Source organism: Gorilla gorilla, chromosome X, assembly GCF_029281585.2.
Source record: "Gorilla gorilla gorilla isolate KB3781 chromosome X, NHGRI_mGorGor1-v2.1_pri, whole genome shotgun sequence".
Lineage (NCBI taxonomy): Eukaryota > Metazoa > Chordata > Mammalia > Primates > Hominidae > Gorilla > Gorilla gorilla.
The window spans coordinates 21,347,802-21,369,420 of record NC_073247.2 but is presented as its reverse complement, the minus strand read 5'-3'; the positions used below and the strand labels follow the sequence as shown (position 1 = coordinate 21,369,420).

At 37.6% G+C, this 21,619-nt stretch overlaps 1 long non-coding RNA gene across 1 annotated transcript in view; it reads left to right on the top strand.

Annotated features, from left to right (window-relative positions):
• Nucleotides 1-19,188, top strand: part of LOC109024760 (uncharacterized) — a 235,087-nt gene extending 215,899 nt beyond the window's left edge. The window contains exon 4 of the long non-coding RNA XR_010132461.1: nucleotides 18,999-19,188. This is a non-coding gene — a long non-coding RNA (uncharacterized lncRNA). The remainder of the gene's footprint in view (nucleotides 1-18,998) is intronic.
• The last annotated feature ends 2,431 nt before the right edge of the window (nucleotides 19,189-21,619 follow it).

Here is a 21,619-nt window from a genome sequence, read left to right as displayed (position 1 = left end):
CCCTGTTTGAGTGCCCACTGAGGCTACACAGGTGCTCTGGTTTGGGGATTCAGGGTCAAATAGGCAGGTCATGAGCCAATGCAAGGTGTAAGTTTACAAATGGGTCCTATCCTATACTGACCCAATTCATGACTCTTGCCAGGGAGATGTTAAGAATGAGGTTAGATTGTGAGCTTCCTAGGCTGACTCATAAGCTCTGTGAAAACAAGCCTTGTGCAAGGATCATATCCAATAGTCCCTCGTGTCTAGCACCACCCCTTACACAGGAGCCAACTGTGGAATGTATTAATTAATAAATAATTCAAAAGACTGTAGATGAATACCTGTCTTGCTGTTTATAAAACTCGTTCTCAACAGGGGGCAGTTTTGCTCCCCATGGCATACATAGTTGGCAATGTTTGAAAACGTGTGGTTGTCGTGACTTGAGAGGGGGTTTCTACTGGAACAGTGGGTGGAGGTCAGGGATGCTGGTAAGCATTCTACAATGCACAAGACAGTCCCCACTCCCAACAAAGAATTGCCTAACCCTAAACGTTCATAGTAGCAAGTCACTTGGTTATAAAAGATCACTTCAAGTATCTTTGTTTCTCTCATCTGGCATTAAAAACAACAAATTTAATAGGTGGAAGGAAGTGATTACTTTGCCAACATGTGTGATCTAAGGAATTTTGTAAGTAACATGATAATCTCATTGGCTTTGGCATATAGGTCCATTATGCTAATGAAATACCTGGCATTTTCCTTCCATTGGTAAAGGTCTAAAAAGACATTCTAAATCTCAAAAGAAGAATTTGGCAGAAACCAAATGTGACCATGAAAGAAATGCCCTGGGAGAAACCTACCATGAGCACAGACAACTAAGTAGAAACTTAGATCTTCAGGTTCTAATGGTGATTAATTGAATCCATAAGAGGCTGGTTGTGTATGCATCTCAAGTCCCCTAGTGCTTAAAATACTGTCTTCTAGAGTTGCCTTGAAAGTGAAACTACAGAATTCTTTGAAGTTGGAAGCAATATAGTGGTCTAATTTTATGAAATAGAACATAAATACGAATGTTTACTTTTTAGCTACCATGAAAGGCAAATATGTGGACTGCCAAATTGCACTATGGTTCAATAGGAGAGATGAATATCCTCCATAATGCCAACCCATTGTTGACTTCATGAAGGGGACATTCCCCATGATGACTCAGTGTTCTTAAGTACTCTGACAATTGATGGAATACATTCCAGTGTAATACACAGTCCTTTCAAGCCTCCCTTGGGTTTTCCAAGTTTTCTTTATGTCAACTTTGCCCCCGGAAATAAAACCCACATACCTTGGCTCAGGTCACTCCATGAAGGCAAAACAAAAAAACAAACCAAAAACCCTTTTTGGAAGGGTTCCTCCTGGATCCCAAAAGCAAGGGTTGTAGAGTGAATTGGATTCAAAACCAATGCATTTTTCAGACACAGATTTAAAAGTGTACCTTTGTTCCTGCCACATAAAAGAAAAGCAAAGCTTTGTTTAATGGTTAACAATTTTTGGCAGCTACTATCTTTTAAACCACTCCAGGGCCAAGATGACTATCTGAAGAGGCGAATTACAGATCATTTATACAGGAGATTATGCCATGTTGACCTGTTCTGAAGTTTGATTTTAAACAGTGATTATATTCTTATTGTGCAGGTTACATTTACTTGAACCTTCTTATCTGTACTAAACGGTAATAGAGCAAGCAAATACATTTGTGCAAATGTTGAAAAAGAGCTCAAGGCTGTAGGAATCCATATAGGTTTGGATTGAAGAAAAAGCCTGTTCCAATCTGGAATTTAAAATGAACCATATACTTAAAAAAATCAAAACAGAAATCACCAAGATGCTGATCTTCAAATCTAAATATTAATTACTTTTATATGACTTGGCTGTGAGCTAAACCACATTTTAAAAAGATAAAAGCAATAATGGAACAAATTCACAATAAAGTCTTGTCTACTTACTAACTAAAGTGAATGAAAGAAAAAATTCTTGTAAACAAAATAAAGCCAAAATTGTATTTGGATGAAACCTCTGGGACAACACACACATACATACACACACACACACACACACACACACACACACATACACACACACACACCTCTTTTTTTTTTAATCCCAATATTTTGGATTTGTTTTTTTTATTATTATACTTTAAGTTTTAGGGTACATGTGCACAACGTGCAGGTTTGTTACATATGTATACATGTGCCATGTTGGTGTGCTGCACCCATTAACTCATCATTTAGCATTAGGTATATCTCCTAATGCTATCCCTCCCCCCTCCGCCCACCCCACAACAGGCCCCGGTGACACACACACCTCTTGATAGTGTTTTATCAATTCCATAGTTGTGCTAGGGGCCCACTATGAACAAACCTTATTTGTAACAATGCCAGGTGAGAGAAGTGATCCCTTCTGTCTGTTGGCCAAATAAAGAATCCCTTCCCATTCCCCTACCACCCATTTGTCCTCTCCCCACTACCCTGGACTGGTAATGCCAACTCATATATTCACTGCCAACAGAACCAATTGGCTGTACTGTCCATTAGTGGCAGGCATCTTTTAACTGTTTTGATCTGTCAGTTAAATGATATGCCAATTCAATGTTCTTAATATCTGCCTTATAATTCCCAATTGCCGTTGTATAACAAAAATATAATTTGAATAGATAAACTATAGCTCAGTAAAATCTGAACTGACTTCAAACTATTTCTGAAAATTGAGTGGAACCACAATCATTTGAAAAAAAAGTAGGACCTTGGATTTTATAGCTTCCACTTCATATCATAAGCAAATTAAATTTAAACAAAGCAGTTTTTTAAAAGACATGCTTGAGGCAATTGAGGATATTTGAAAATAGACTGATTATTAGGGGATATTAAAGAATTATTGCTAATTTTGTTATATGTGATTACCTTTGCTTTATTTTTGAAGTTCCTCCAGGGATTCGTATTGAAATATTAACTAATGAAATAAAGTATGAAATTTGCTTTAAAGGACTCCAGAAACAAAATTGATTGTGGTGACTGATGAAAAGAAATGGCAAATACTGACAACCATTGAAGCTAGGTGATCAGTTCACACAGATTTATTATACTCTTCTGTCTAATTCTGTACAAGTTTTTTTTAATGCTGGGAAAAAAGCAATAACAACAAAACAGGTTACCTGCTAGATTTTAAAAAACAAGGTTTAAAAAATACAGTTGAGGATAATTTAGGGCATCAAAACTTAAAAGGACCGCAATGAGATATCACTACACAGAATGGCTAAAACTAAAAGAAACAAACCAGAAAGCCTGGCAGTATTAAATGATGACAAGTATGCAAAACAACTGGAACTCTCATATATTACTGATGAGAAGCCAAAACACTGGGGTCTGTTTGAAAAGAGCATAGCGGTTTCTTATAAAGTTAAACACAAAATTGTCATATAATGCTACAGTCCTACTCCTAGGTAATAACCCAAGAGAAATTAAAATGTATATTTGCACAAAAACCTGTATGTGAATGTTTATAGTGGCTTTATTTATAATTGCCAAAAACTAGAAACTACCCAGACATCGACTGGTGTGAAACTACACAAACATACAATTGGTGCGTGAATAAACAAACAGTGGTATTTCCATTCAATGGGATAGTATTCAACAATAAAAGGAACAGACTACAGATACATGAAACAACATGGATGAATCTGAAATTCATTATGCTATGTGAAAAAAAGCCAGAATCAATATTCCACTTATTTGACATCCTGAAAAGGCAAAATTATAGAGACAGAAAAGTGGTCAGTGGTTGTCTTCAGGTGGAAAGAAGAGCTAACTACAGAGTCAGCATGAGTGAAATTTTTGGGAATGAAGGAATTGCTGTGCCTTGATTGCTGTGGTGGTTACACAAGCGTATGTGTTTGTCAAAATTCAGAACAATACACTAAAAGGATTAATTTCCCTATATGTAAATGATACCCCAACAGAATTTTTTAAAACTTAACTGGGAAATTTTGTATATGCTCCAATAAAAATTGTTGCAATTGATTCAAACTATAAGGTTCTTATGTAGCATATTATAACACTTTTTTCTTCTCTTGTATCTCCTTCCCTCCCTCCCTCCTTGCTTCCCTCCTTTCCTTTCCTTTTTCCTTTCTCCTTCCTTTTCCCTTTCCCCTTTCCTTTTCCCTTCCTTTTTTCTTTTCCTTCCCTTCTCACTTGCTTTCTCCCTTCTCCCTTCCCTTTCCCCTTCCTCCTTCCCTTCCCTTTTCCCTTTTTGAAAATAGTGGGACTAAAGGATTAAGTATATGAAATTTTATGTCTGTATTGCAGTGGGAAAGGCTGTGTGGCAACGTAGTATTCTTCTTGGACTCACCTCCTAGCCTTACCTTAGAGCAGGGATCCCCAACCCCCAGGCGGCAGGCCGGTACAGGGCGGCACAGCAGGAGGTGAGTGGCAGGCTTACCTCCTGAGCTCAGCCGACTGTCAGATCAGCGGCATTAGATTCTTATAGGAGCGCAAACGCTATTGTGAACTGAGCATGTGAGGGATCTAGGTTGCGCACCCCTTATGAGAATCTAGTGCCTGGTGATCTGAGGTGGAATAGTTTCATCTTGAAACGCATCCCCGAATCCGTGGAAAAAAATTGTCTTCCAGGAAACTGGTTCTTCTTGCCAAAAAGGTTGGGGACCGCTGCCAGAGAGGGATCACGACTTCCTAGGTGTCTTAACCCTGGCTGCACATTAAACCTACCTGGGACCTAAAATAATCAAATGAAATACTGATGCCCAACCTCCAACTCCTAAGAGATTCTGCTTTAATTGGTCTGAGGTGGGACACAGGGATCATATTTCTTAAAAGCACTCTAGGTAAAATCTAATGTGCAACCAGGGTTGGGAATCTTATATTAATTCACTTACGATATTTTCCTATGTTAATTCACTTAGGTTAATGGCCTCCAGCTGCATCCATGTTGCTGCAAAGGACATGATTTCATTCTTTTTTATGGCTGCATAGTATTTTATGGTATATATGAACTACATTTTCTTTATCCAGTCCACCACTGATGGGCACTTAGGTTGTCGATTCCATGTCTTTGCTGTTGTGAATAGTGCCAAAGTGAACATAAAAGTACATGTGTCTTTTTGGTAGAATGATTTATTTTCCTTTGAGTATATACCCAGTAATGGGATTGCTGGGTCAAATGGTAGTTCTGTGTTGAGTTCTCTGAGAAGTCTCCAAACTGCTTTCCATGGTGGCTGAACTAATTTACATTCCCACCAACAGTGTATAAACGTCCCCTTTTCTCTACAGCCTTGCCAGTGTCTGTTGTTTTTTTACTTTTTACACATAGCCATTCTGACTGGTATGAGATGGTATCTCATTGTGGTTTTGATTTACATTTCTCTGTTGATGAGTGATGTGGAGCATTTTTTCATGTTCGTTGGACGCTTGTATGTCTTCTTTTCAGAAGTGTCTGTTCATGTATTTTGCCCATTTTTTGATGGGGTTATTTATTTTTTACTCTTTCAATTGTTTAAGTTGCTTATAGGTTCTGGATATTAGACCTTTGTCACATGCACAGTTTGCAAATATTTTCTCCCATTTTGTAGGTTGTCTATCTACTCTGTTGATAGTTTCTTTTGCTGTGCAGCTCTTCAGTTTAATTAGGTCCCACTTGGCAATTTTTGTTTTTGTTGCAACTGTTTTTGAGGACTTAGTTATAAATTCATTCCCAAGGCCCATGTCCAGAATGGTATTTTCCAGGGTTCTTATAGTTTTAGGTCTTATATTTAAGTTTTTAATCCATCTTGAGCTAATTTTTGTATATGGTGAAAAGTAGTGGTCCAGTTTCATTCACCTGCTTATGGCTAGCCAGCTATCCCAGCACCATTTATTGAATAAGGAGTCCTTTCACCTGGGGATCTTGTTAAAATGAGATTCTGATTCAGTAGGTTTGGAGTGGGGCTTGAGACTCTCCATTTCTAACAAGCTTCCAGGAGATGCAGTGCTAGAGATTCTCAGGAATCAACTTTGAGTTGCAAAGACTAAACCAGTGTTCCCTGAACTTGGCTAATGATTAGAATCACTTGGGAGGCTTGTTTAAATATAGAGATTTTCACCCTCCTTCCCTGGAAATTCAAATTTAGTATGCCTGGTTTGGGGCCCATGAATATGTCCTGTAGCAAAGGACATAGTGACTTATCTTCGGAATAATTAGGGAATATTAGAATCCTGATTTGTGGATTTATAATAGGCCATTTGCTGTCTTTGGCACAGTGTTAGCTGCCTTTTTCACTCTTACTTTTCTTTTTTCTAAGTTAATCCTATCAAAGGAACATGTTCACACAAAAAGTTGTACACAAATGTTCATATTAACATTATTTATAATAGCCAAAAATATAAACGATGCAGATGTCCATCAACCGATGAATGATTAAAATGTAGTCCATCCACCCAGTGACATATTTTTCAACTATAAAGAGGGAAGAAGTACTGATTCCTGCTACAACATAGATGAAACTCAAAGCATTATGCTAAGTAAAAGGAGTCCATCACAAAAGACTACATATTGTATGATTACATTGATATGAAATGTCCAGAATAGACAAATCCATAGAGACCAAGAGCAGATGTGTGGTTCCCAGGGACTAGGGGAAGGAGGGAACAGCTAATGACAGCTTAGAGGGTACAGAGTTTCTAATTGAAGTGATGAAAATTGAATTAGATAGTTGTGACAATTGCACAACTCTGTAAGTATACTAAAAGGCACTGAATCATTCACTTGAAAATGGCAAATTTTATGGTGCATGAATTATATCTTGATTTAAGTAAAAAGACTGAAGTTTCACCGATTAAAAAAAGGAATACTCTCTTTTGATTCACATATTCTATAGACCAAGTACCAGGTTTTTGTCTTCAAGGTGGCTTGTATATGCAGTTGATCTCAGCCTTATGTGTTGATATTATTGTTCTAATTGCTGGGGTTCTGAATATTTGCTCTCACTTATATGAATTGCCTTTAGAAAGTCATTTGCCATTTTTTATGAAGATATGAAATTATTGATCTTTTATGTTATGGGTAGGATCAATGTTAATGAACTTTGTATCCTGATGCCTGGCATGTAGCAAGGATTTTATATTCATTAATGTTTATTGAATGAAACATTCTTTTAGATGAAAGCAAGTTCTGTTTAGTTTGAAGAGATGGTCAGACTTCCTTTTCTGAGTTATTCAATTCTTTTATTAAAAATTTTTTACCTCTATATTCCTCCACTTTGGACTAGAAAGCCTACATTACAACTTTTAAACCTTAAAACGATTTTCGAGTTTCATGCAACTCTGTGAATTCCTTCCAGCTAAATATTCCATCACTCTTTTGTTCATTAAAAGAAATGTATTCCGGCAGCTCAACTTTGTAAACAACTTTGCAATAAAAAACAAGTGTTCACATACGATGAATGAAAACAATTTTAGACAGGAAATAAGCTTCAGGTTCCAAACTCACTGCCTATGTTCCAACTAGGAATGTGATTAGGAAAATATTGGATTGGGGATTGGGAAGTCTTTTCCCTAAATAATTAACCGAAGACTTTTCTGTTCCTTCAAAGTTGAAAGGAATAATGGATTTCAAAACCCTTCCTTTTCTGTGGTCAAGAAAGGATTCTTATATTAGGTATTTATATTTTTAAAAATCTAGTTATTATCCTTTATTTTGTGGAATGAGAAAAGATTTTGAAACTACTACTGTCCATTGAATACTTTCTCAGGCAGCTGATGGGGAGTGGAAATAATAAATCTGGACTAAGAAACCCTGAGTTCTCATGCCAGTTATTTTGCTTTCCTATGATGTTACCTTGGAACTTCAGCAAATTAGGATAATATTGCCTAACTGGAAAAGTCATTGTGAAGTTTAATTGATAATAAGTAGAGGAAACACACTGTGTAGGGGCTAATAACCCCAGATGTAATCAATCAAACTAAAATAGTTTATTGAGCTCCTATATTATGTACAAACTACCATACTAGTGTTGATGACACCCTGAGGATAAATGCTTAATGTCCCTACCCTCACATTATAATCTAGTGAGAGAAAACAGACAACTTCATAGGCAATTGAAACAGTACTTTTATTCTTCCTGGTCTTCATTTATCTATATGAGTCACTTCAGTGAGGTTTTGTGTGGTCATTTTCAAGGACACTACAAGTAAACAGGGACATTTGAAACTAAATATTTTTGTGATTGGGAAACCAAAGAATTCTGACTAATAAAACTGTAAGTGATACTCTGAATATTCCATGGGAAAGTAAGTGAGAAACTGGAACAGCTTAAAAGGCTCTGAGGGGCCAGGCGCAGTGGCTTACGCTTGTAATCCTAGCACTTCGGGAGGCCGAGGTGGGCGGATCAAGAGGTCAGGAGATCGAGACCATCCTGGCTAACACAGTGAAACCCCGCCTCTACTAAAAATACAAAAAATTAGCCAGGCATGGTGGCGGGCACCTGTAGTCCCAGCTACTCGGGAGGCTGAGGCAGGAGAATGGCGTGAACCCAGGAGACAGAGCTTGCAGTGAGCAGAGATCACGCCACTGCGCTCCAGCCTGGGCAACAGAGCGAGACTCCATCTCAAAAAAAAAAAAAAAGGTTCTGAGGACTAAGTATTCCACTATTCCACCAACTAGGAATTATCCCCCAGGTGGAGAAACAGCACTCATTGAGGGTCAGTACTGCAATCCTGCCTTATTGTAGAGGTAGGTTTCCCTTGCAACTTTTTAGCATGTTAATTTCATCAGCCTTTCCTGTCTTATGGAAATGTTAGATTGTAACTCAACGAGTTTCATAATGAGTTTCACAAGTTCTAAAACCATTGAGGAAGTATGTCAGCATTTTTCAGATTTTCTTTTATTTTACAAAGAAAAATCTGGAAATACACTTTCCTCTCACAGTCAAGGAATTAGAGTGGGAAGTTTTGATCTAGATGAAAGTAGTACTGCTGGTCTGACTCAATTTTTTATTAACTCAAACCTTTGAAGCATGAGTTTGACTAATGTGTTTCTGAAGCTCCATTGTCTCTGTTCTCATGGATGTCTAGGTACTTACTTGGTTCCTGTGTATTTCAGGATTTTATGAAATTTCTCAATGTACATATGGATAATGTTATTCAAATCCACAGCCCAGGAAATGATTGTAGCTATGATATTTCCTCTAAAATCTTAGAACACTTCAATAATGCCACATTTACTCGAAAATGCACATATTTTACTAATCAGAGAATACACTGTTCAAATAATTTTCTTAAATATTGAGGTAATCTTTCAAAGTGAATGCCTCCCATGAAGGCTTCTAATTTATACACCAAGAAAAGCCCCAGAATATCTTGAGGTCAACAAAAAGAAACTGAAATAGGAGTCATTGCATGTGCTGAACACCTTTCTCAGCTCATGACTTGCAGATTTGTAAAAATATTGCAATTTGAAATACTCCTGATTCACATTGTTGCTTATGTGACACAACTGAATATTTCTGTATCTCAAGACCAATATGATGGTAAATCTACCCGTTTTCAATTGGAAATTCCTGGTTTTTAAATCAAAACCTCAGAATGGAGTCCTCAAATTGCTTAGTGGTGAATATTTTTCAGTGAACCCATATCTTACAACCACATCTGCTGAACCATAAGGTTTGTAAAGCTGTGGTCATTCTACAAAACTGTCCCATGGCCTACTTAATTTATACCCAAAGGAAAGCATGAATATAATAATTGGAATTTCTATAGCCCTAAAACCCAAATGATTCTATAGTCTGTCTACTGGTTTGGGGGTGTGAAACTATTATTTTTTTCACAAGGTAAAAGCAAATTGCTGAAAAATTCTTAGATGAAAAATAATTTGCATAATATTTCAATTCCAGTGTTACAAAATAGTAAATTTTGACATGGATCCTGTATGTCTTATACCAATATTCAGTCTAATGAAATTTAAAATGTGAAAACATCTTTTTGATATTTCACTGAAATTTATTCCTTTACTTCACATTAAATCTGTAAAGTGTGACATGTGTTTGAAATTAAATTTCCAGGGAACTAATAGAACATTATGGAAATTGAAAATATTGAAAGGTAATTTTTCTTTTTATTCATCTCCCAGATGAATGGTCATGCATTTTGTCTATCTTGCATTATATTTGTGTCTATTTAAGTTCCAAGGCTGTCAAAATTGTAAAATATCATAAAATTAAGTTAACAAAGAATTCTAAAGTGTTTTTATGCTACTTGAGAATAAATATACAGAAATATTTTCACAGAGATTCCAGTTATAGGGAAAGGATTTCAAAGATTCAAGAAAAGCCCAGAGGGTACAAGGAAAATGGAATTGATATCTCACTCCCAAAAGGATTAGTTTAACATTTTCTATATATTTTAACCCTCCTAGAGTGAAATGATTTGAAGTTCTCCCCTGGTTCATCCTCCTCTATTTAGTCACTATTATGTTTTAAAAGCTTATATTTCAAAGGTATAATGTTTAAGGAGAACATTAAACAAAACACCAGGCCAGAGATGAATCAAAGGATGGAGAGAATGTTAGCATTTCCTTTATTTCAACTTACTGAAATAATTTAAGGCAAGAACTTGGTTCAAATTACTTATATCATAAAATTTCAAGTTAAGAGGTCATTTAATAATAACAGTGACTTGTATTCAATTTTGGTTCAAAAAATTTCAAGAAACTTCAACATAATGTACTTCTGAACTCTAACTACCAAATAAAAGTGTGTAATGTATCTAATTTGGGGAAACGTACTATAAATAACTAACTTGATTAAGTTCCAAAGTAATGCTTACCCCTCTGTCTAGATAAAAACAACAACTAAAGTAACTCAAAGACCCTATCATTAGCAAGAATTCATAAAATTGTTATGCCTCATTTTAAGTGACTATAGTCATTTTTCTAGTTCTCTGCCCCTTGGGAAGTTTTCAAGTTGAGACAGGACTGATCAAGAGGTAAATTATACAGTGCTCAAATTGTGCTCTGGCTACTACTGCAAGTCAAATTTTGCCGTGGCCATTCCTTTACATAATGTATGTGGTCATGTTCATGTAATAGCAGCAGAGTTGAGTTGTTGAACAGAGACTATACAGACTATAAAGCCTAAAACATTTTCTTTCTGGCCATTCACAGAGAACAATTCTGATGATACCAGCTGATCTTTTTGTTTTCCGGGTCTATTACGTTTGCCTGGATTCCCTGCTGTCATACAAAGTCCTCTGTGTTCAGTCTTAAGCCCCATAAGATTTTGGCCTATTTTCCTTATGGAATTTTGTCACTGGCCTGCCACCTTTTGCTTGGATTCTTTTGATATTGACTGGTTTTATAACCAAGCATCAATTGCCACTCACCTGTTCAGCCTTTTCTGCCTTTATACTCTCTGAACCTCAGAAATACTTTTGTTCCTGGCTAGTGTTTCATCTTCTTCATCTTCAGATGGACACCACCAGGAACAACCCCCTCCTCACATCATCTCCACCCTGCTGCATCCTAAACCTGGAGTTTAGGTGGAAACTCCAGAACTTTTCACGCCCTGTGAATGGTTTTTTTTGTTGATTTTTTTTTTCTTTGAGACAGAGTCTCACTCTTTCACCCAGGCTGGAGTGCAGTGCACGATCTCGGCTCACTGCAACCTCCACCTCCTGGGTTCAAGCAATTCTCCTGCTCAGCCTCCCAAGTAGCTGGGATTACAGCTGCATGCCACCATGCCTGGCTAATTTTGTTTTTAGTGGAGACAGAGTTTCACCATGTTGGACACGCTGGTCTCGAAATTCTGACCTCAAGTGATCCACCTGCCTCGGCCTCCCAAAGTGCTGGGATTACAGGCGTGAGCAACTGTGCCCAGCCCTGTGCATGTTTTGCTTGTCTTTATAGTAGAATACTATCAATGGATGGTGGTCCAGTATCATATTCTGAAGATCCAATCAACTATGCATGCTGTTCTACCAGTCTACCTCAAATTATATACCCTGTTTCTATCCTTTCAATATTTTGTCTTAAATGGAGAAGCAACAACTGTACCTTACAGAATAATTCCAATGAATAAAAGTAAAAAGAATGATGGAAATTAAAAAATAGAACTTCTAAATTGAGTAGTTCAAAAATAGAAATAGTAAACTATAGTGGTAATTGTCTCAGGAAAAATCCATGAATGAATGTTAAAGTGAGTGGGTGATAGTCTAGGCAATAACAGGATATTTGACGATAGTATCTCTCCCAACATATTTAATAATTACAAAGAGAAAATAGTAAGTTTATTGTAGAGAATTCTGGCAGACACCAGCTTAGCTAGGTGATCTAGGAGTATTATTTCCCCAAATGTGAAACCTCAGTCTAAATCATGAGAAAACATCAGACAAACCCAAATTGAACAACATTCTACAAAAGAAGTAACCAGTACTCCTCAAAAGTGTCAAAGTCCTGAAAGACAAGGAAAGAAAGAGAAACTCACAGAACAGAGGAGACTAAGGAAATGTGACAAGTTAATGCAATGTGGAATCCTCACTGGATGCCTGCAACAACAACAACAAAAGACATGTCTTGATTTAAAAACCTCTCAAGGGACAGGATTTCTTTTTCATCAGTGGGGAAACTGATGAAATATGAATAAATCCTGTACTTTGGTTAATGGTATTAAACTAAAGTCAATTTCTTAGTTTTAATAAAATTTTGATGGTTATATAAGATGTGAAGGATAGGGAAAGCTAGATGAAGGATATATGAGAACTCTCTGTACTATCTTTGAAACTCTTCTGTAAGTCTAAAATTTATCTCCCAGGAAAGATGAACGTTAAAAAGAAATTGTGTCTTAAGAGGGTGAGGGATAAGAGACAACAAATTGGGTTCAGTGTATACTGCTCGGGTGATGGGTGCACCAAAATCTCACAAATCACCACTAAAGAACTTACTCATGTAACCGAACACCACCTGTTTCCCCAAAAACCTATGGAAATATAAAAAATTTTTTTACAAAAGAAATTGCATCTTGATCCCTGAGGGGTGTCTTGTTGTAGGAATCATGTTAACAAAATTAGTTCCAGAAGTTCTCTTTTAATTCTTTTTCACTTCCTTCTACCATTTGTGCTAATTCTTCAAATAAGAGTTTCTCAGGGCTGACAGTATGATTAGCTAGTTTTGTAACTGTGTTGAGATTGCCTCTTCTTTCTAGCATGAGGTGTCTAGAGTCTAATAGCTGGTGATGAGTCTCCTCCTTTACAGCAGGGCTCACACATTTCCCACTCAGGAGGCCATGTCTCCCCGTGGAGAGCTTGTTCTATATATATTCAGGCTCATGGCTGGGGGGACAAAACAGAAATGAAAATACATTGGGAAAACATATCACTAGTCAGAAAACTGCCTGATAATGTTTGGGGAGGTATATCATGTCCTGAAGAAAACCTATGGAGCTGTTTTCCACTGTAGAAAATACTGGAAAGTAAAGTGGAGTGATCACATCTTCTCAAGAAGAGCCTATTGGCCAAACCACATGGGGAAATTTTGGATGAATTCCCTGCTCTCAACTCAGCCTATTTTCAGAGAAAAGTATTTATTTTCAGGTATTACTTTTGACATTCCTTTCTTACTTGTTCAGTATGTATTTGGGCTCCTCCCGTTTAGGGTGCCATGCTGGTCAGTACCTCATGACCAATATTAAGTGGTCCAATAAAAGAAACCTGAGACTTCAAATTGGAGAAGCTGGTTTCCAATTTCATCCCTAGCTGTCAGTACATCTCTGGCGTATGGTATAGAGCTGTGGCTCCCCTCAAAGACTGACTGAATTTCTTAGACATTTAAAAATACAGATACCCATTCCACCTTTGGAGATTCTGATGCAGTGGGTTTTGTTTAGAATTCTGGTATTTGGAAAAAAAATAAAACATGTAATATGTAGCCAAGTTTGAATTTCCAAAAGATGCTTGATCATAAGCCTCACTAGGAGAGCATTTCAAAACATATGACCTCCCAACTGGAGACTGCAGGGCTGGTGGAACTCAAGAGTCATGATTTTTCCCAAGTTCCATTGGTGATTATTATGATCCTAAAGTTTAGGAAACGCTAATCAAGAAACTAAATTGCAATGCAGGCTTAAATGACTATGGAAAGCACAATACAAATGAAGGTTGTGTTATCTTGCAGTATCCACTGATGATGTGTTCAGCATAACGCACAGCCAGAATAAGTGATGCCCTTGACCGAAACCAGTACTACATTCATCTTTTTAAGAATTTGATATTTCTGAGCTTATAGGTGCAGGAGGAACCTACACAGGGAGTAGTGCAAGTGAAAAAAAACACCATTCCATCCAGTAAAATCATCAGAATCAGCCCTGGGGATCAGGATACTGATGTTTTGTAGCTATCATTGCTTTATATGCAGACCACCTGAGTAGAAAAGTGACTGTGTTCTCATGAGATGGTGACCCCCACTTTCCAGGATAAAATCAGTAGATTTCAGGTCATCCCTTGAACATAGAATGTCCCAAAGTGCCTACCACAGAGCATTACTGCTGTATGAGGGTCATAGCTCTGTGAGAGAGGTAATTCCATGAAAAAGGAATTGTGTGGACAAGTAACCTGTTGGAACACAGCATTTCATTTTATATTCATCTCTTGGAGATCCACAGCACACATTAGCATTTTTATGATTGGTAAGTCCTGCATGCCTGATTAACATTGTTTAATTCAGCATTTTTAAATTAACTTTAATATGGTATTTTAAAAAATAGGGACATGTGAAGAATATGCTTCTTGGAGATATCGTGAGGAACATTATTCTAAGGTGCTAATATTGTGCTGGGCTCCAGAAGGATTATTTATGGGATTTAATACTGATGACAAGGAACAGGTGTTTACTTTGTTCTAAGAAGATGAATTTTTAAAACTGACTACACTGGAAAAAATTTTTTTTAAATAACTGATGAAAATAAACACATAGGAAAAAAGAAAAAACAATTTTGTTTTATAGGTCACCAATTATATTGTGGGACTTAGGAAATCAAACAAACAATAGGGTCCTAATTTGTAAATCAAACAACAGGTATTTAATAAATACTATTTTTACTCTTTGCTCTGTTAGTTGCTGTGCATACTGCAAAGGGATATGGGGCACAGAGCTTATGATAAATTTATGATATTAATAGTGAATATCTATTGAGTCCGTAATATGTGCTAGGGTTCAGTCCAGTGCTTTACATGTATTATCTCACTTTATACTACAACAGCCATATATGGTAAGTACTGCTATTACGCCCATGTTGTCTGAGGTCTGGTCCAGGACCTTTTCTAAGTCACACTGATACTTGGTAGTGAAGCTGCTATCTAAGGCCAGAAGGTTTCACTCCAGAAACTCCAAGCTTGACCATTATGCTACACAGCTATCAAGCTGCATGCATGGGTCCTCGCTAACTAGGCATGTGGCAGAGAAGATTACCAGGCTTGGGAACTCATTAAAAAATATATCACTTGCTGCAGCTTTACTTTAAAAATCTCAGCTTTGCTCAACTTCAAATATGTGTGTGTGTGTGTGTGTGTGTACGCATATGTACATATGTGGTGTGTGTTATTTGGTTTAATCAACCAATATACATCCACAGTATCCCATACATTTGCTTGCACATTCCTATCTCTTCAAAGAAGTTTCTATTCCTTGTTTTTGTAGGAGCTCTTTGTCTTTAAAAAAAAAAAAAAAAACAGCTTGGCTGACTTGATTTTTATGGTCCCACTTCAATGGCAGGCCGCATGTGAAATTTCAGTCTTGTTTGGGCTCTGCACATGGACAGATTTCATAGTCTGTCATTATTTCCCAGTGACATGGAATTAAAGGCCTTTCCTTGTGTTTGTTGGCAACTTTTGGTTCCTTGGTCATATTGGGGTACTATAAGCATGAAGCAACCCTGCTGGGTTACCAGGAATTTTAGTTTAGCGTGCCAGATATTATTTCAGGCAAACCCTATTTGTTCATTTTCTTTTGGTTGACTTTGGTCTTTGGACTTTTATCTTTGGTTATTTATTTGTGCTTCTGTTGTTTTAGAATGCAAGCTTCCCTGTTCTATAGTATCCTTTCAAACTATTAAGTCGACCACGAAGACAACAAAACATCCTTATTGCATTATCTTTCCTTGTGTCACCTTATCCCCACAGCTTCTTGGTCGGGGGCTAGGGTAAGACTTGCTACTGACTGGGTGCCAAGCTGTTCACCGTATCATGTCTGTTAACTGTACACACGGTGAGAGCTCATGTGCAGGGTGAGGGGCATCCGTGGATAAGCCCCTTCCCTTCCAAATCCCTTCTAGAATGACTTTCCCATTTCCTGTCCCGCTGATCGCACCCTTGGAGGGGATTTGAAGTCTGGAGTGTCTTTGATGTTTTCTTCTGGCCATGCCAAAGCCTCTCCAGGGGACAACAGCCTCTCTCAAGCCCGTGCAAAAGGGTTTTTAACTCAGATGCGTCTGCCAAGTAGCTGTGTTTCATCCCTCTCTCTTTGATGTCCATCTAGCATGGTGCCTTGTAGGCCTCACCCAGTGCCTGGCATGTGGTGAGACCTTATTACCATTGGCTTATTATGGAAACTTGTGTAGAAAATATTTCTGGAACTCCCCCTCCTCCTATGGCAAGTTTATTTCCTTATTCCCATTCCATCTCTTTCCCTCACCCCTCTACTGTATAGACATTTGCCAGATGTGATCAAACTTCAGTAAAATTGAAACAAAACAAAACAAACAAATAAGTAAACCCAGGATGTAATAAGAGCTGCTTCCTTTAAATGGCAGACTGCAGGGTTGGAATACATTTGCGTGTCACTTACTGAGAATCTGTGGTTTCAAGGCTTTATATCTTCCGACAAGGCTTTGGACTCATTCAATAAGCCCAGCTTACATATATTCTGTTCTTGTTCTTTCTGAGATTTGAGAAAGGTATTTATGGAGGGGCTGATCCAAAAATGAGGTGTTAACAAATTGGACATCCCTTTCACCACCTTTTGACACATACATGGATATCTACTGACAACTTCCACCACGTTTTTTAATTTTATGCTTACTAGTTGGTTTCTAAATGAAATATTTTCTTTTTTAACGTGGTGAAAGTAGTGAAACAAAACACAAGGGGTGCACCTTTGAAGGATGCTCTGTCAGGGCCGAGCACGGTGGCTCACACCGGTAATCTCAGCACTTTGGGAGGTTGGGGCAGATCACGAGGTCAGGAGCATGGTGAAACCCCGTCTCTACTAAAAATACAAAAATTAGCCGGGCATGGTGGCATGTGCCTGTAATCCCAGCTACTCGGGAGCCTGAAGCAGGAGAATCGCTCCTGGGAGGCAGAGGTTGCAGTGGGCAGAGATCATAGCACTGCACTCCAGCCTGGGCAACAGAGCGAGACTCTGTCTCAAAAAAAAAAAAAAAAAAAGGATGCTCTGTCAGATTTCGAGTTTGATAAAGCACTGATATCATTCAAAAAATACATACATATACTTCAATTCATAGACTCTTAGAACTAAAAGGACACCAGAATTTTCCAGTGTAACTCTACCATTATACAAAGGAGGATACTGAGATGTGGAGAGGTTATGGGACTTGAGTCCATGGCCATTCATTGAGCCATTTTTCCTCTTGAGAATTTCTTTGAGCATTCCCTTCTCTTTCTTACTGACTGATGGTCAGAAATCTCTGCTGTCTTTTGGCTCATCTTGGTTGATATCTCAAACGAATGACTTGCCAATTGTAGATTATTAAGACTAGCCTAGCCTTAGCAGACTCTAGCCCTGGGTGTATTTCCCAAGGGACAAGTCAGGCTGTACAGTCATAGGATTAGCAGCATCATATTGCTTCAAGTGATAATAAATAATGCAGTGAGAGGAGAATAAGGGCAGAAATGTTACTTCTGTTCAACCTTTTGTTAACTGTGGAATGTAGAGGGGCTTAGACACAGATAATTCAGAACCGAAACATAATATTTTTTGCATGTGACTTAAGAATGCTCCCTTTGCAATGAAATTTGAATGTGAGGCTTTTAGACTTCCAAACAGTCTCACTTTAAACACCACTGGCATTTAAACACTGGACTGAGGCACTGGGCAAGTTGTCCAGAATACTTCTGAAATCCTCCTTCCAAATTTCATTCGCTGAAAATGGGCAGTATCCCATACTCTACTGCTTTTTGTAGCCCAAACTATTCGGGTTGAAGAATGTTTTTTCACAATGCATCCTACCTTCCAAGTACCAGAGAGACAAGCATCATTAGAAGTATCAGCCTAGCATCACTGCCGTTCTGTGCTTCTTCCTTCCAGGAGTCATAGGTCAGAAAGGTTTGCAAAAGGAATATTCAACACAGAGATTGTGGTCTCCAGTAATGTACTTCTTTCATAATTATGGCCAAGTGTGCTTTCAGAAGGAAATACATACATACACAAAAAATGCAAAAAAATAAACATATAAATTTGTAAAATGGTCACATATATGTCTGCATTCATTTATTTATTTAAAACACAACCAACTTCCTGCCTGAGTGGAAGAAGCATTTGTCTATGGTAAAAATCCTAGAAAATAAGAAAGAGTTAAGGAAACCATTGGACCAAATGTCCAACAAACAAAAAGTGTTGCCCTAAACACACAATTTTTCAAATTTTTTATAAATATTTATGGAAATTAGGTAAGGTGTCTTTCATTGTCTTACATATACTGGTGTCTAAGAAATAAATATAAGAAATTATATTTGCAAACAAAGGATTTACTATTTTAAAAACAAACTCTGCATTGGGCACACAGGTAGCATTAAAAATAAATGTTGAATGAAAGAATGCACATTGAGTTAAAATTTTGTTGATCGTAAGAAATAGAGAAATGCTTCATCTTCATGTAATGCCAGAATAAAGTATATAAAATTATTACCACAATACCATTGGTTTAACCCAATTTAATGTTTCTTTCTTTTTTTTTTTTTCTTATGGCTTCATAGAATGAAGAAATACTTCCCAGTTGGATAGAGTTATGGAAATTATGTCCCTTTTTCATCTGTAAACGTGAGACTTGTGGTTCTTTATCCTTAATAATGCACAATAGGGTTTGAAAAAATGTCATTTTTTACCCTGGCCTGACAGTTTTAGGAAGATAAATAATAGGCTTCTTGAGCTGTGGCAGATGATATCCCAATGGCTTAAATGTTAACAAGAATCTAGGGGGCACAGCAAATATTGAGTGCAGAATGGAGATCATAGAAATGATACAAGGCTGGGAATGTGAAAGACATGACAAGAAGTGGGAACCTATGGAAAGACAGTTCATGAGAAATTCCAAGATTGGGGGGTGAGCAAAGTATTTTAAGGCAGAGATGCTAAAGATTAAGTTTCATATCATTTGGTGTATAACAGGGTGAACGCTATCCTTTGCCTCCAACCTTCAATGAAAAACTGCTATACCTAGAACTTTGTGTCATTGGTACTTTGAGTGGTGTCTAGCACAGGTCAGTAAGAAAAAACTATGTGTCAGTTTGGCTCCGGTAAGAAGCATATATGCAGATGGAGAAAGTGTCAATGAAAGATAAGCAGGAGGTGTCAGGGAGAGTCGTTAATCCATGATGCAACTCTGACATCTGTGAGGGGAAAGAAGAAAGGAAGGAAGATTGGGACAGAAAACTCCTAACCTGTAGTGCAGCTCCAAGAACATCTTGGCCTGGCTAATGGGGAGCCCCTGAACAAAGCTTGCCCATTAGAGGAATCCACATCAGAGAGGGGTCTGTCTCTAGTCCTCTGCTGTGCTCAGTCATTGGCTGGGAGTGACCTCAGGGCATAAATGCCACAGGGGAGCTGTATGCACAAGAGCTGGTGGTTGTCTGCTAACCATACTCCTGGCAGGAAGTTCTCGTAAAGGGAGATCTGAGTGGCACAAGCCTATGGTCACCAAAGACAATAAACTCAGTAAGGTGAGGTGATCGACACACCAATCTAATTCATCAGAAGCAGAAATTTGAGTCAAAAACAACTAGAAGAAACCCAAGCCCCACCTACCTCCATGAATCCATGGAGGACCTCCTCTGTAATTGGGATGGAGATACCAACCAACTTAATGACAATCAAAAGGGAAAGCATGGCTCAGCTGACATCTGATTTATACGCTGACTTGTCTTATAGAATGAAAAGGAGAAAGGCCAAGCCCCTCTTGTGTTTCATCTGTGCATATTGTCTAGCAGTGTAATCAACTCAAAAGTAGATGGAAAAGTTCTCAACCAGAACGCTTTCCTCAACCAATGTTCTGGTTGAGAACTTGTTCACAATGGCCAATTGTAAACAAGAGATAAGAGAGGTGTCTAGTCATTTTAAAAGCGCTTAATATTTTATCTGTGAGCATAAATATCTTATTTACAGAGGTCTTTGCTTTACACAAGATGCATTTCAATATGGTCCCCAATTCTGGACATAGCCGAATGTAGGCAACAGTGGCAGATTCAAGTATAGTTTTTTTGGAACTTGCCTCTAGAATATTAGCCGCTGGTGACTTTTTCATGTAAAATGGGCATCCTATTATCTTAGAGAACTCAATGCTTATGATAATAAAAGAAGCTACTTTCTAAATTGCCTTCTTAACATAATATTGCATTTTCAGCATATATAAACATCTCTTTCCCTCATGGCAAACCACTAAGTTGATGTTCATTTTAGACTTGACACTTATCTTATGGAGAGTTGGTTTTCTTTAATTGAATTTTAGGAAATGTTTTGTTTATATCAACATCCTGACTATTCTGGAGAAATCAAACTACAAAAGGCCTTCATTATAGCCTTTTAAAACATTTAAGATTTTATTGTGGTTTCAGGATTTTTTCCTCCATCTAGACACTGTGAATATTTACAGGGATGATCTTGGTTCTGGGCACTTGAAGGACAGTCACGTGTTCCAATATCAAACCCAGATGGGTGCAATTTGTAACACCCATGACAGGTTTCCCTGCTGTATGCTAGCCAACTCATTGTGGATTGGCCAGGAAAATCCTGGGCACTGAAGGGCCCACATCTTGGGAACCTCCCCAAGCCCAAGCAAATGGAATGGTTGTTTACCCTACTGTGCTCTCACCCTCAAACAAAATGGCAGAGTGGCTATTCTTGACAGGCAAATTACATTCCCCTTTATTTTCAAAGGTAGGACCCTTTAGACTTCTTGAATTGCTGTCATATTATTTCAAACATTTAAGAGTCACATTGATGTAAGGTATCTAGTGGATTTAGCAGAGTTACTGATTTAACAGAATATATTCTTCTTATATTTAAATATTGAACACATTGAAATAATACTTATTTTCCAGAAGCAGTGAAGGGATGGAAACAATTGTATTCTCAACAATCTACATATATATATATTTTGTTCTCTCTCTTAAATTTGCTTTTATTCTGCTTCTCACTCCTCAGAGCTACTCTATATGAATAAATCAAATTAACATTAAGTTCAACTATGCATGCAACTCTTGCTTTATTTTAACTTCAGTTGTGCATATGTATACACATATATAGTACATATATACATGTATACAATATATGTATACACATATATAGTACATATATACATGTATACAATATATGTATACAC